This window comes from Tursiops truncatus, chromosome 3 (genome assembly GCF_011762595.2).
Source record: "Tursiops truncatus isolate mTurTru1 chromosome 3, mTurTru1.mat.Y, whole genome shotgun sequence".
NCBI classification, from domain to species: Eukaryota; Metazoa; Chordata; class Mammalia; order Artiodactyla; family Delphinidae; genus Tursiops; species Tursiops truncatus.
The window spans coordinates 131449670-131464874 of record NC_047036.1 but is presented as its reverse complement, the minus strand read 5'-3'; positions in this window follow the sequence as shown (position 1 = coordinate 131464874).

The following is a 15205-nucleotide window of genomic DNA, read 5'->3' as shown; positions in this document are numbered from 1 at the left end:
TGAAAAAATGGTTTTATTTTATCTTAGTTACCATGAGATAATTTAATATGTGCCAGACACTTTGTTAAATGCTTTATCTGGATGGTCTCATTTGTTCCTCAAAATCATTCTGTCATGTATTTTTTTTTCTTTTTCCATTTCTGAGCTTAACCTGCTTGTTCAAGATCACACAGCTAAGAAATGAAGCTGGTAATCAAACCCATGCACTTGAGACATACATGTCACCATACTTCCTCCCTGAAATCAACCAGGGTGAACCATGCATGCATGCATGCATGCACCCATGCATTCAACAACAATCTACAAGCTCCAACCATGTATAAAGCCCTGTAGCAGCCACTAGGGAATACAACAAGGAGAAAACAGACACAGTTTTGACCTCACAGTGCTTGCAATCTAGGGTAGGATAATAATGTTAAACAAGTAAACAAAGAAACACATAATAGCAAATTACAATCAGTGCCGGGAACGGAAATTACAGGGCATTGTAAGAATACAGAACACTGCAAGAAAGAGTAGCTGGGGAGCAAATGTGGATGGTCAGCTGAGGGAGAGCAGTCAGGGAAAGATCCTGTGCAATGAATCTGGCCTGAGAGCAGAGAGGGAACAAGACAGCAAGGGTCACAGGAATGAATGTTGAGGTGAGAAGCATGTGTTCTCTTAGAGCCACATGTCTATGGAAACGTTGAGGTGCGGAAAGAGTGGGGCCTGAGAGTGAGGGAAGCAAAACCAGAAATCAGAGGAGACTGCGGAAGGGAGTGGAAAAAAAAGTCAGGGTGGAGAATCGGAGAGAGAGAGAGAAGCTACTAGAGAAAAACTTTAAAATTGCTGCAATACAGCGGGGTGTAATGGTCTTCATCGTGCAGGTTTGAGAACTGTTGACCAGTCTGGGAGGTGTACACAACGGCAGTGAAGCACACTCTTTGGAGGGTGTGACTAAGTTCGTTTTTCAGTGCAAAGGATTTGAGTAATGTATGGATAGCACTAAGTGCAGAGAAAGCCCAAAGTTGTCTAAAAATTCTTCCCCAAAACTTCATATAGGCTTTATTTCCTAATTCAGTAGATGTTTTGGGGGTAGGTCTTTGTTCATTCTGAAAGATGGTATGCCAGCTTCGCCCCACAGTGGCGGTGGACGAACTGAGCTTCATCAATACACCCAGAAGCTGTAGGCACTGCAGTCTCTCCTAAGGGGTTTACTTTATGGCCCATGAAGCAATGATTAGTATTATTTTTAAGTGATACTCAGTGATGCACTTTGCTGACATCTTAATGGAAACGAGGTGCAAGTAATAAGAAAACACCAATTAAATTCCAGAGCCCTCTAAGAATCCCAAAAAGTCAATACAAAGAATAGACCCAGGAAGCAATGAGAACCTAGATTCTAAGAAATTAGGAATCTATCAACGGCATATGACTAGAGAGACATTTTTCACAGCAAGCTAATAAGTCAAAGAGGAACAAAAATACTGCCTTGTTATACTTCAAGCATCTCTCTAAAAAATGTTTTTGTCATTTCCTAAAATCTCCAAGAAAATCTTTGCAAGATGCACTGGTCTAAAATTCTTCAGACACAACTAAGATTTTCTCCTTCTTTTGAAAAATATCTATTACTAAATTTTCACAATCAGGGGATACTTAAGACAAAAAACAGTAAGTAAACCTGAAAAGAGTGGCACTTCATCCTAAAATAGCCTACCTGCAACTTTCAAGCACGTTGAAGCAGTTATCTTTAGATACCAATATTTGAAAGATATCTAAAACCTGTATACAAAACCCGAAGGCAACTGTCAATATCATCCAGGTTCGGAACACTCTCACAATCTCATCCACCTGTAGGCTTGCCTAGTCAACCAGAAAAATCAACAGATTTCCAGTGTGTTATAAATTGGAGCATCTGGGCTCCAGCAACTTGCATTTTTGGCAACACAAAAATAAAGTCCTGAAGTCAAGTAAAAATGTGTTACAGTGGGATTCAGCTACCTTTCTTAGAGCATATAGGCTGAACAATTCCTTTGCTAAGCTGGGTATCTGTAAAAGAAATATGATCTTAGTTTTTTGCTTAAGGCTTTTTATTCCATACAATGTTGAGTACCAAGATTAAACAGCAGATGAAACAAAGAAATGTTGTACTATCACTTAGAATGTCTGTTGGCAAGTCTTTTTTCTGCCCCTCTTATTGAAAACCATTCTTAATGGCCCAACTAAATTCCTTTCACCTCAAGGAAACTTGCAAACCTACACCCTCAAAGACTCCTCCCCTCCTTCCCTCCTGAAGTCCTGGTTATCATTACAATTCGAGTCGAGTGTATACAGTCTGGTGAGGTCTCCTGAATTAAAAATATATGCAACCAAGAGTTTGCATGCCACAACTAAGGAACCCGTGGGCCACAACTAAGGAGCCCACGTGCTGCAACTAAGGAGCCAGCCAGCCACAACTAAGGCCCAGCACAGCCAAATAAATAAATATTATATATATATATGCATCTAAGACATAGAAAACAAATTATGGTTACCAAAAGGGAAAGGGGGGAGGGAAAAATTAGGAGTTGGAATGAACAGATACAAACTACTATGTATAAGATAGATAAACAAGGTCATACTATGTAGCACAAGAACTATATTCAATATCCTGTAATGGAAAAGAAGCTGAAAAAGAACATATATATATATATAGATATAGATATAGATATAATACATGAATCACTTTCCTCTACACAGAAATGAACACAACATTGTAAATCAACTATACTTCAATAAAAAAAAATTTTTTAATGTGTACACACACACACACTACAATTATACAAATTATAAAAATTACATTTTACAATTTTGCAAATGCATTATACATCTGTGTATATATATGTACACACACATGCACATATATACACACATATAAAATGTACTGAGCAATTACTTTATTTTAGGCTCTGATCAAATATTTTAATTCATTTCATTGGCATAACAATTCTAAGAAACAGAAACCATTATCATGTTAGTTTTCCAGAGGAGGAAATCGAGGAAGGTAATTTCTTCATCAGTGATTATAATCTTTGAGTTATTTATGAATTTATGAAGACAGCTGTCCACCTCTTCAAATAAGTTTGAGACCTTGGAAGGCTGGAATCTGTCTATTCCATGCCACTTGGAAAGCCTAGCACACGGTTTTGTGCACATGTACTTTCATATGCCAATGTGTTAAGATTTAGATTTGATATTGAAAAGACTAGAAAGGTAATGCTTACTTAAAATGTCCCCTCTAAGATGACTGACATTTGAGTTCAATATGGACTTGGAAATAAAATTCAAGACCCACTCACATTCAGTACTAGAAGCAAATACCAAATGAATATAAATGGGAAGCATTTCCATGTCTGCCATTCTCTTGGTATTTCTAGCATGGGCGAGAGCAGGATGGACACAGTCAGAAATGTGGGCTCCCTTATTGTAGAACAATGGTGCTGACACCAGGGTTCAGTGCCATTTCATGAAAGGAGCTGCAAAGGCAGGATGGGGGACAATGCTGAAAAGGCTGAGAGAAAAGAAAGGGGGAGAAAACCCCAGACATTCACATCCTGTGGATTAAAAATCCAGTGAAAGGAGAATAAGAAGCCAGTCCAACAATTGATAGAATTTTTTTCAATGCAGTCAACCTAAGCTTCAATATTTATTGCAACAGGAAAACTGAACCTCAAGTCCAAACATGACTCACAGCTCCCATTCTCTGCCCAAATACACATACATTTACATTTATGAGTGACTATGTGGCTATATTTAAATTCTCAGCTCTAAAAGCTGCAAGACTGTAAACAGACTCATTGTAGCCATCTTATCAAATTGTATTAGCTTTCTTACCTTGCCATTCTCCAAGGCAGGCAAAGTTCAGACGTGCAGAAAATGTAAATGATTTCTTTTGATAATAGCACTGGTAGATTCCAAACCCAGAGATCAGTTCATGCTTATTTCTGAGAGCTTGGTGAGTGATGCCTGGTCATGACTTTGTGCTGAGAATAAATTTCAACACAAGGAGCCAAAGGAGTGTAGTACCTCAAGGCAGAAATGAAAAAAAGCCATTATTCTAACACCATATAGTGCCTCAGACCCAACAGGCCTTGCATGCTGGATGGCAAAAACATAGTAAGCAAGGATCAGGACTGAACACATCTCCCTATGGAGGGGACTGTGTGTGGTTAATGACAGTGTCTGTTATGAACTTTGAGACAGAGAAGTCAGGGTCACTGCCTAGTCATAGATTCCTCCAGAAACACTTATGAGTACTTATAAAGGCATCAGCCCTGACCTGGTTCCTCAAGACTTGTTTTTCTTTTTCTTTTTTTTTTTAAATTGGGGTATAGTTGTTTTACAATGTTGTGTTAGTTTCTACTGTACAGCGAAGTGGAGTTCCCTGTGCTATATACAGCAGGTTCTTATTAGTTATCTATTTTATACATATTAGTGTATATGTGTCAATCCCAGTCTCCCAATTGATCCCACCCCCCACCCCCCTCAAGACTTGCTTTTCAAGAAAAGTGGAATTCACTCCCATGTGTCTCACTCCTACATCTGCATTCACAAGTGGTGAGAATGATATGCATATCTTAACTATTCATCATCTCCCTAAACTTCCATTACCTTAGTATTTCTTCATGATCCCTTATTCAGGAAAGAAGACTACAACATTGTCCAAATGGGAGAAAGCATATCACAATCATTGAGAGAAAAAAAAGACAAATTAAAATATTTGGCTGTAAAGTCTCTGCAATCCACCTTATGACAGGAAAAATCTAGAGAGAAGTCTGACTATGTACCCACCCTAAACCCCACCAGCCAAACACAGTAAAGTGAATCTCTTAGCTGAGGAGAAGGGGGGAAATTTGATAAAAATTAAGATAATTAGATGTTAACATGATAATAAACTCCTGCCTTGCCTCCTCCCCAGGCCCTGGGTGTGGAGATTATAGAATCCAATTCACTTTTAAGGATTTTAGAGTAGAGGACAATTGTGGTCCATATTCTTCTCAGAATTAGGGAGGCAGAGTGTTCTAGATCTGCCCTATACCAGGGTTGGGATGTACATATGAATCACCTCCCAAAGATCCAAAGCAACGTAGGGAAACCATAAAGACTTTCTATCCTCTGAACAGGTAAGAGGCATCAGTTGAGAGAATAAGTTGAGGTCCAAATAGTCCTCAAGGTCAAAATGAAGAGGGAATGGCAATGGGTGACAGGCACCATTTCTTCAGAGACCATGGTAGGACTTGAGAGGATGACTGTACTCTCAGGATAATAAACTAGAAAGAAAAAGAAGTCAAGTCTAAAAAGGAGTTTGGCCACTTCCCTGCAAATGCTAAGATATATGGAAAGCCCTGCTTATTGGACTTGCCTTATGATCCCCATGAGATTTACTCAGCCCTACCTGGCTCCCTGTGCATTGGCCATTTGCTCAATGCACAGCTGTGTGCACAACCATCATGGCCTCACTTATTAACATCTCACCTCACCTCACCCCACATGAGGGCTGGCTGTAGCACAGCCCCCATCATAGCCACATTAAGAGGAGCTCCAGCATCTCTGGCTCCCAAGCCTAATGCCATCAGATCACAGAGGATCTACCTCTTGCCTTCAAGACTCAGTGAGACACTTCTCACTGGATATAGAATGTAGATTTCCCAACAGTTGCCTAGAGATGCTGTTTTGACAAAAACCAGGACGGTAGACAGAGCTTTGACCAATGGGAGGGAGCCATCTGTGATTATTTGTCAAATGCGGCCAGTTCTGTAATCTATCAAGTTTTATTTGCTTATTTCCTTGCTTGTCTCACTTTTCTTTTTTCCCCTGACTTGCACCATCCTGAGACTATGCACTAGGCTAGTCATTAACCTGTCTTGTTCACACACTCCATTTCCTAGAGAATCTGGGCTAAGGTACCCCGGTACTTAAAACTAACTCCAGGATGGAACAGAAGAAGGGAAGAAATCCTTAATTTGACCTGAAATTAACAACAAATGGCTAAATTTGACTGAATTTAGCAGACAGGACTAGACTAGGAGGTTGATACAGGTATTTTAAAAAGTTACATCTTTATACCTCCAAAATTGTGGCTTGTGAATTAAATAGTTGCTATATTCAGAAACACTAAAAAATTAAAACTCCGTAAAAACCGTTTGCCTACAGCCTTGAAACACACAGCTGTGATTCAAAATTAAGGGCCATTCAGGAAAAAGGGAAAGAGGAAAATATTCATGTCTATACTAATACAAACACATAGTAGTTTCCCCACCTTTTCTGTATCACTCATTCTTGGTTTTACAGTAGAAAGGGGGAGCACAAGCAGTGGCTAAAAAGTTAACATAGATGAGCGTGGGTTTTGGTGTTAAAGATAGCCAGTCTTAGTATTATTTCTGCAATTTCCCAGCTTTGTGCCTTTGGGTAATTGACTGAAGCTCTCAGTCTCCCCATCCATAAAATACACCGAAGAGCACATACCTCTGGGATCTACTATGAGGGCAAACGTACAATTATTTCCTAGTACTGTGCCTGGAAAAGTGTATGCACTTAATAGACGTGTGTTATGATCATTATCATCGCATTATTGTTTCAATGAAATTTGAAAAATTCTTCAATTAACAAACAGAATGAATCTCAGTGACACAAAGTTGGATATTCACTAGAGAATTAGAAACAGAAATAAAGTATTTATCATTCTCCATCATTCTCCTGAGTTTTTCCACTCTTCCCCGTGGTAAAATAGACAACAGGCCATCTTCAAGATAAAATGGAAACTCCAATATTTGATAAGTTTGGGCATTGATTCCCTTAGTTTAAAAAATATTCATAGTAGGGCTTCCCTGGTGGCGCAGTGGTTGAGAGTCCACCTGCCAATGCAGGCGACACGGGTTCGTGCCCCGGTCTGGGAAGATCCCACATGCCACGGAGCGGCTGGGCCCGTGAGCCATGGCCGCTGAGTCTGCGCGTCCAGAGCCTGTGCTCCGCAACGGGAGAGACCACAACAGTGAGAGGCCCACGTACCGCAAAAAAAAAAAAAAAAAAAAATGCACAAAGCAATGTTTTATACCAACATCTAAGACAAGGTCCCAAAGTAAATTCAGTGTGCTATCTTTGCCAATAAAGTTTTATTGGAATACAGCCAGTCACATTCATTTACCTATTATCTATCGCTGTTCCCTCATATGAAGAGAAAGCTTACGGTCCACAAAGGCTAATAACATATTTACTATCTGGCTCTTTAGAGAAAAAGGTTTGCTGACCTCTGAGAAGAAACTGAGGGAAGAGGCAAGAACAGGAGAGACAAGCTGGAAGGAAAGAGTTAGAAAATATTAAATGAGGTAGCTTAAATGATAAGATAATATTTGTTAGGTGAGGATGGGTACAAATAGAGAACAGGCACAGAAATAATAAATTAAGCTCAATGTTAGTATAAGTCTAAGGGCATAAATGCTGCTTAAGGATAAAAGTTAAAACCAAGAATATTCATGTATTTCTCCCCCAAGGTCTTAAAGTGAAAGTGCTTCCATCTTAGGAAATATAAAGAAAAGCACCTATAGGTAAGAGGCAACCTCTTGTATGAACTGAATGTAACAATAATTGGATTTAACTTGTTATGTTGTTGATTTATATGATTATTACAGAAACATCTTTGTGAATATAAAGAATATTTTCAAATAAATGTAATTCTGTGACATTTTTACTTTATTACTTCAGTAAATGAATTGAAGGAATAAAATATAGGAAGTAGAGCCTTTTTTAATAGAAAAACTAAAGATATCAATTATTTAAGAATCTGAAACTAGTATGTATAAGATTTTTCCCTCTTATACTATTTATTTTTTATTTAAAAATTTTATTTATATTTTTATTGCATCTATATATAATATACAATATTTATGTTATATATTTATAGCATATATATAACAAAATTTACTATTTTAACCATTTTTAAGTGTACAGTTTTGTGGCATTAGTCAAATTAGTATATATAAGATTGATGTTGGACCAGATCTTTACCTGAACATTGATACATGCCTGTTAAAAAAAAGATGTCCTTCTAGTTTCATATGATAATCTTTTAAAAATTTAGCTTATCTAAGATGATGATATATTTCCTTTTCTGAGATAGTTTTATTCATTATGTAATTATTATATCTTATTGTGAAGCACTTGTGAAAAATCTGACTTAGAATTAAAAGTAAATCTCAGCTGATTTAATACAGTGAATCATACTGACTCAAATATTTACTGAAAACTATTTGCTGAAGAACTCGTTTCTCTGTTAAAAAGCTACAACTTCCTATTGTCTCTATAACTTCAGTCTTCCATAAGTACTTAATAAATGAAAAATGTCACCTTTTCTGGATAATCAAAAACACTTTCCAATACTTGACATATTTAGCAATATGAGATTGGTTAAAGAAATTAAGGTATTCTCACAAAGCCATTAAAATCATGTTAAAATAGTTAGTGACATGGGACATATGTTAAAAATATATTAAATGAAAATGTTATAACAATGGATTCCCATTTTATAAGAAAAACATCTGTATATACACTTAAAAACACTCAGTGCTGCTTTGTACAGTTGGGAGATTATTAATGACTTTTATTCTCCCTTACATACTTTTCTGTATTTTATGAATTTTACTTTTTCAATGTTTATTCCATCTGTGATTAGAAGTAATAAATTCTATTAAACATTTCATAAATAGTATTAATATACCACAAAAATGGTTATTACAACTTGAAAAAATATAATCCTTCCTGAAGCAAAAGGTATGATAGTTTTTATTTTTAATGGGTAGTTGGGAGAGAAAGCATATGATATACATAGTGGTTGGGATTCTAATTTTTTGTGGCTAGATTTTTTTCATTTGCATGAAACCTAATATCAAAGAACTGATAACTAAAAATTGGTCAGCTCTTTAAAACAAAGTTTAAAGTATAATGAACTACTCAACAGATATTCAAAGCATCAAAAACTAAGTAAAACTCATATTTTTATTCTTTAACGAAGATTCACAGCCTTTATTTATGATTGTACTCTTACGATCAACAACCATAAATTTTTGTATAGATAGCACATGACCTTTTATAAGGCTCTTTGGTTACTTTCTTTGATCTTCCAAATAATCTTGTGAAATAGGCAGGGCAGATATTACCATCCCTATAATGGTGTAAATGAGGCTCAGAGTGCCTGTCACATAAGCTAATAAAAGTTGAACTGGGATGGAAACTCCACATCCCGTTCTCTTCCACAGACAGCATGCTGCTTCTTGCAACCATGATGAGAAGGGTTCCACCTTGAAGAATGAAAAAAGGGAAAAATTGCATCGCTCACATCTGTGGATTTAATACACATGATGTGAAATTCAATGGCAGCTGTTGCAGTAGAAATTGACATTTGCAGTCAGAGCTAGGAGACCTCAATTCTAGTTCTTTCCATTACTCTAGTATGCTGTGTGATTTTCAGAAGGCCCCAAGTCTAGGTCTGTGAGATCCCTACCAGCTTTTTGATTCTGTCTGCTAAATAGATTTGTAAGAGCAAATAGACAGTGATGAATTCCTTCCATTTGTCCTTTCAGAATGACTCTTGCCTGCTCTGTGGTGCCCAGTGCCCTGGGAGTTGATCTGAATGGACTTCATCGTTGGGCTCCTTGGTCTTCAACACTTCTGATTGGGTTTGGTCACTATGGGGCATTAGCAGTAGGTCGGGGAGCAGAAGGAGAGTGACGTTAGGTTACCTATACCTCTGGCTCCTGTAGGGGAGCAAAATCTGCCACCCCGAAATGTCTCTTTGGCAAGCAGACTATTGCCAGCAGAAAACAATCAAGCCCCAAAAGACAAAGGAGGAAACTTTGACCTTCCCGCTAACTGCCTGAAAGAATTTAGAGGACGTGTTCCCAGAACAGAGCTATCACTAGATACATCTGCAAAAAATATGGGGTAGGTGTGCTGGGGGAAACTCTACAGAGCCTAGAGATCAGAGTCCACTCTGTGTCCATTATCTCTTGTGTGGCTCAGCAGTCATGTTTACCAAACATTTGCTTCCCATTTTCCTATGACTTGCCTTCGTGCCTTTGAAGTCCCAAACCACTACCTCACCACATCCTCTTCTGTCTTTAGCTGAAGATGGAATTGAAGGTGAGGGCTCTGGACATGTAGGCAAGTTACTCAGTTTTCCTGGGTTTCTACCATGTACGCATGCTATTAAACTCTGGTTTGATTTTCTCCTGTTAATCAGTCTCACGTCAGTTTAATTCTTAGAACAGCCAGAAGAACCTAGAAGGGTAGAGCACAGTTTCTTATTCCCAACACTCCCTCCCCTGGTTCCTTCAGGACTAGCAGTGGCTGTAGCTCCCTGCTGTGGCTGGGCCCAGAGTACAGAGCTACTCAGAGTTTCTCTAAACCCTCCTACGTTCTCAGTTGAAGTATGTCATCCGGCCAATTTAACTCCACAGAAAAAAGTCACTTTCCCAAACGGTGGATGTCAAACAGTATCTTAAGATTGGTGGGGACTCACAGAAGGTTAGAGAAAGGAGGATTCTCAGAGACTATCCAATGAAATTCAACAGCCTTATTCTACAGATGTGGAAATGGTGATGCAGGAAAGATCGCTGGCTTTAGTATCTGAACTGCTAGCACCCAATGCATAGTCCTTTCCATCAATAGGAACCTAAGGCTAAAAGGAGAGGAACCTCAGAAGTTCTATAAACAATGAAGTGCCCAAAGAGAAATGCCTACCTGCAGCATTCATGAAAATCAAGCTCAACTAACTCAAAGTTAACCTTCACAATAATGGCAAGATTTTTTTTTTTTTTTTTGGTTTACTAGTTAAACTGGTATCCTGATGTAGAAATAACAAACATACAGGTTGCTGGTCCTTTGGATCACTGATTTTGATATCATGCACTTCTTGAAGACTATTATTTTGGGTGATTCACATTATTTCAAAACCTGAATATAAATTCCCAAGTTAATATTTTGATAACACATTATTTAAAAATCCCCAAATTCGAACGCTCAAAAAACTGTGATTGTACCGTATTTCCTATCAAACAATAAATGATATAACCAAAGGACCCAGGCAAAGCACTCACCTATTATACTAATTATAGTTACCTTTAACTTATCCTTAATAAAAAAGCTCCAATTTCAAAATCTATTGTGTTGCAGCACAAATGATCCAAGTTATAAATACGCTGGTGAAACAAAGCTACGGAACAATGCTTGGCTTGCATGGTGATGAGAAGTCACCCAGAACGAAGAAACCTCTTGTTTATGTACTACGGGATGCAGTTTGTATTTCTGATTGTAGACTTAGCGGAACAATGTTCTTCCTCTGACTAAACGCTACCTTCCAGTTTTTGTAGAGTCCATGGCCAGGTAGCGAGAGGTGAGGGAATACTGATGGACCGAGGTTCTGAGCAGGTGAGACTAAAGGTCTTTTTAAAGAATGTTGAGTGGAGAGTCACCGACGAGACCAGTGTAAAAAGCTGAGGGGCAAGCTTTGGAGCTCAATGCCTGGCTTTGCTTCTTCTCAACTACATTTCCCAGGGCAGATTTTATAATCCAAGTCTTGATCTTCTCATTTGTAAAATGCTGAAAGGAGCACTCATACCTCACAGTGCATGTGAACACTGAAGGAGATACTGTATGTAAGAGCGGTTCTAGCACATAGAAGGGATGCAGTAAATCTTATTTACTGTTTAATTACTATTACTATGTTGACAGCTATTCATTCTCAGCCAGAGAAGACATTAAAGACCTCAGTGGCTCAAGTTCAACATCTTATAAAAAACCTACTTTTCAATAAGTTTGGTATATATTTCATTATTCTTGCCTTAGAGATGGATCCTGGGAATGATACTCACATAATGACTTAGAATCTCAAACCCAATAAATCTTTGAGCATGCTGTAACTAAAATTTGGCAAGCATCAGGGATCTGTGACAATGAACCATTTCTAGACAATGTATAACAATTTTTACTTTCTTGAATTTGCCTTAGAAGGCAAAAGTAAACCATCATGCCTTACAATCAAATATGACTGAGATTGGGCTTCCCTGGTGGCGCAGTGGTTGTAGAGTCCGCCTGCCGATGCAGGAGACACGGGTTCGTGCTCTGGTCCGGGAAGATCTCACATGCCGTGGAGCGGCTGGGCCCGTGAGCCATGGCCACTGAGCCTGCGCGTCCGGAGCCTGTGCTCCACAATGGGAGAGGCCACAGCAGTGAGAGGCCCGCGTACCGCAAAAAACAAAAAATATATATATATTACTGAGAACTGTGAATATCCAGAGTTCTACTAAGAATGTCTACACTAGAATTCAGTTGTGACTCATGTTGACTGAAAAAAATACACAGCCTAGAAATTGAGAGTTAGGTTTCATTCAGCGGACAAAACTGAAGACTTCAGCCCGGGACACAGCATCTCAGATAACTCTGAGGGACTGCTCTGACGAGGCAAGGTGGGGAGCCAGGATATATAGGAGTTTTTGCAACAAAAACCAGGTACATCAGGAAAAGATTACTGCTAATTAAAGATTTAAAGCCAGACATCTCATGTTAAGGGATTTAGTGCTTTTCTATATATGGGAAGATGCAAGAGTCTGGGCTCACTGAAATCACTCCTTTGATGTGCACCTCAGCTCTCTGGGGCCAGTGTCCTGTGCTTCCTCATCCTGAGTCTCCTCAGGGTGCACCACTGGGGGTGACTGCAGTGGCTCATGAATTGGTGGCGCATTATGTTTCCATCCTGAATTCCCTCAGGGCTCACCAAGGAGCGGTGGGGGGTGGGGCAGTGGGTAATGGCTGCAACATTCTTTGTGTACTGATATGGCAGGCAGCATTTTTAGTTCACACCCACCGGGGTGTGAAGTCACAGACAGAAGTCAGTGACTGCCAGCTACCTCTGGGGGAGGAACCGTCTTGGAGTAATCCAGGGGCCTGAAAAAATGCACATGCCTCATCTTCACTCATGGAATTCTAATTCGGTAGGCCTGGGGTGGGCGGCACAGCTGGGTTTTAATGCTCTTTGTGGTAGTCTCCTGCACAGCCAGACTTGGAAATCCCTAGAAAATAAACTACGAGACAGGAAGACTTGGTTCTACTCTAACTTTACAGAGTGTCCTTTGTAACTTCTCTCTCCTCTCCCAGCCCCACTTCACACATTTTCAATACAAAGGGGTTGCATTCCTAATATCTTTAAGATCTCTTCTGGAATCTGCCGTTTTACTTGGGACGCTAAAAGCAGATGGAAATACCTAGAAAGAGGAAATACCCCGGTAAATGTGGAAAAGGTCAAGGCACATTTGGTAGCATTTTGGCAGGTCAGTTGAATTTTCAAAAGCTCCTCGGAAGGCTTTCCCGCCCATGAAGCAAAAATGCATTACCCACACCCCTCTGTTTCTCCTTATCTTGGAGATGGCCACCTCTGCAGCAAGGCTGCCAGTGTCCTGCATGCTGAAGTGTTGCTCAAGTTAAAGTTAATGGGAAACTGAGCCTTGGCAGGAAGGCTGCAGCCACCTCAACTCTCCTGGTCATGGGCCAGGCTGTGCAGGTCAATCTAGACAGAGGGAGGAGAGCCACTTAGCTCCATCAGCTGCCTGTTGACACCGACACAGAGCAGCCAGGAAGCTGATGGGCCAGAAGTTGCAGAAATCATGCAGGAGCAAAACCCCTGTGCTTTTGGTTCTAGGCCTAGCTCAGGACATTTCCTGGTTTGTCCTGCTTTCCACTAGTCAGGCTTTGTTCGTTTCTTCCCCATTGAAAATAAAAGGTGTGACCTGGAGGCCCAAAGCCAGAACTGAGGCAGGAGACAGATGGGCTCCAGGCAAGGCATTTACAACTGGCCTCCTGTTTACATTTCTTGGGGTGAGATAAAGATGGGCTTCAGGCTGGACACTTACAACCAGCCTCCTGTTTGCACTTTGAAATAGAAATAACAACAGAAACAGGGTATAGCCAGGCTTTGTCTCCTGAGGACACTTTAAGATAACAGTCATGGCAGGAACAGAGACGGGCTAAACTCTGTTTGAGTAAAGGATCAAGAGGTCACATACTTCCCATCCTTGGGGCAAGGGAGACACTGCACATGTGCAGAAAGCCTCCTTGGGGTCAAAAAGGAGGTGGCACCACCCCACAATATGTGATGCCAAGGCCTCCCCCTAGGCCTCTGGGCAGGAATGCATTCTTGGAAAAAAGTTATGCACGCATATTGAAGAAGGCCCTAGGGCAGGGCAGGTGTAGAAAAAGAAACCAGATAATTGGCCAAAGGTAAACAAAGACCCGATAGAACTGCCCTGTATAACTGATTTAACCACCTCTTCACTGTGCTCCGGGTGTGCATATCTGCCTTGCTTCGTTCTTAACAAACTGTTTCTCTGCGTGCTCTCCCATTTGTTGTACTGTGTCTCTAATAATAAATTTTGTACCTGTTTTTACAGTTTTTGCTTCCTTGAGAAATGCATTTTTCAGTGGGGGCAGGAGCCAGGGGAACTCTGCTTCTAGCCCCTGATTGACTAGCAGCTAGGATTCCTGGTTTTTAATCCAGGCTGCCCAGGTCCAATTCCTGGGAACTAAGATCTCACTTCACGCCACCGCTTACTGCTGCCTCTCCAAGATCAGAACTAGATTAAAAACACTATTTGTTTGCCCTCTGCAGAGTTTTTATATCACTTAAGTCAACATTGGAAAATTGAATTATTTTGCATAGAAGTTCAATTTTCCAGATTCTCCAGAACAACAGTAAAGGTCTAGCAAGATGAGACCACCCACAATGTTTCAGAGCTGAACCATTAGCTGCGCCATTTAGAGGGAACATGTATACTCCAGGCTACCCCAGATTCCATCACTCCCTAAACAGAAACACTAAAGTTTAATGCCTGTGGTCATTTACTACTTTGTTCCTGATATATTTCTGTGTCTTTTAAATAGTAGAGAAATACTTTGGTAGCTACATTTCTAACCAAGGCAGAAGGGTGGAGTGAACGGTGGCCAACCTCAGAGAGCAGCATGTTTCAGGGAAATCAGATGATGACACAGACCTTCTCACATACTTAAAATGCAAACGTAACCTGGTTCTCTTATTAGCATTTCCTGCCTTGTCCCAATAGATGTTTGACGTGTAGCCCCAAGGTCACCCACCAGTCTGCCCTCAGTCTATTCAACACAAAGATCCTATGAAGTATAACGAAAT